The sequence below is a fragment of the Coturnix japonica genome, unplaced genomic scaffold, assembly GCF_001577835.2.
Source record: "Coturnix japonica isolate 7356 unplaced genomic scaffold, Coturnix japonica 2.1 chrUnrandom1314, whole genome shotgun sequence".
Lineage (NCBI taxonomy): Eukaryota > Metazoa > Chordata > Aves > Galliformes > Phasianidae > Coturnix > Coturnix japonica.
The window spans coordinates 2,220-3,348 of record NW_015440536.1 but is presented as its reverse complement, the minus strand read 5'-3'; the positions used below and the strand labels follow the sequence as shown (position 1 = coordinate 3,348).

Below are 1,129 nucleotides of genomic sequence, written 5' to 3'. Positions count from 1 at the left end.
TTCTCCCCATTTTGGGTCAATTTCTCCCCATTTCTCCCCATTTTGGGCCAATTTCTCCCCATTTTGGGTCAATTTCTCCCCATTTCTCCCCATTTCTCCCCATATTCCCTCCCATTTTGGGTTCATTTCTCCCCTTTTTGGTCCATTTCAGCTGGTTGGCCCACACTGACCCCCCAAGATGTCCATTTTGGGTCCATTTCTCCCCATTTTGGGCCCATTTCCTCCCATTTTGGGCTGAATTCCTCCCTTTCTGGGTCCATTTCTCCCCATTTTGGGCCCATTTTGGCCCATTTTGGGTCCATTCCTCCCCCTTTTCCCCCATTTCTCCCCATTTTGGGTCAATTTCTCCCCATTTTGGCCTGAATTCCTTCAATTTTGGGCCCATTTCTCCCCATTTTGGGCCCATTTCTCCCCATTTTGGGCCCATTTCTCCCCATTTTGGGTTAAATTCTCCCCTTTTTGGCCCATTTCTCCCCATATTAACCCACATTTGGGCTGAATTCCTTCAATTTTGGGCCCATTTCTCCCCATTTTGGGTCAATTTCTCCCCATTTCTCCCCATTTAGGGCCCATTTCTCCCCATATTGATCCCCATTCCCCCCCCACACCCATTTTGGGTCCATTTCTCCCCATTTTGGGTCAATTTCTCCCCATTTTGGGTCAATTTCTCCCCATTTCTCCCCATATTCCCTCCCATTTTGGGTTAAATTCTCCCCATTTCTCCCAATTTCTCCCCATTTTGAGCCCATTTCACCCCATTTCTCCCCATTTTGGGTCAATTTCTCCCCGTTTCTCCCCATTTTAGCCTGAATCCCTCCCATTTTGGGTTCAATTCTCCCCTTTTTGGTCCATTTCTCCCCATATTCCCTCCCATTTTGGGTCAATTTCACCCCATTTCTCCCCATTTTGGCCCATTTCTCCCCATTTCTCCCCATTTTCCCTCCCATTTTGGGTTCATTTCTCCCCTTTTTGGTCCATTTCAGCTGGTTGGCCCGCACAGACCCCCAAGATGTCCATTTTGGGCCCATTTCTTCCCATTTTGGGCCCATTTCTCCCCATTTTGGGTCAATTTCGTCCCATTTCTCCCCATTTTGGGTCCATTTTGGGCCCATTTCTCCCCATTTTGGGT

The 1,129-nt window shown here is 48.1% G+C and overlaps 1 long non-coding RNA gene across 1 annotated transcript in view; it reads left to right on the top strand.

Annotated features, from left to right (window-relative positions):
* The window catches only part of LOC116652739, a 3,296-nt gene that overhangs the window by 1,276 nt on the left and 891 nt on the right, over positions 1-1,129 (top strand). The gene's annotated exons all lie outside the window — the stretch shown is intronic.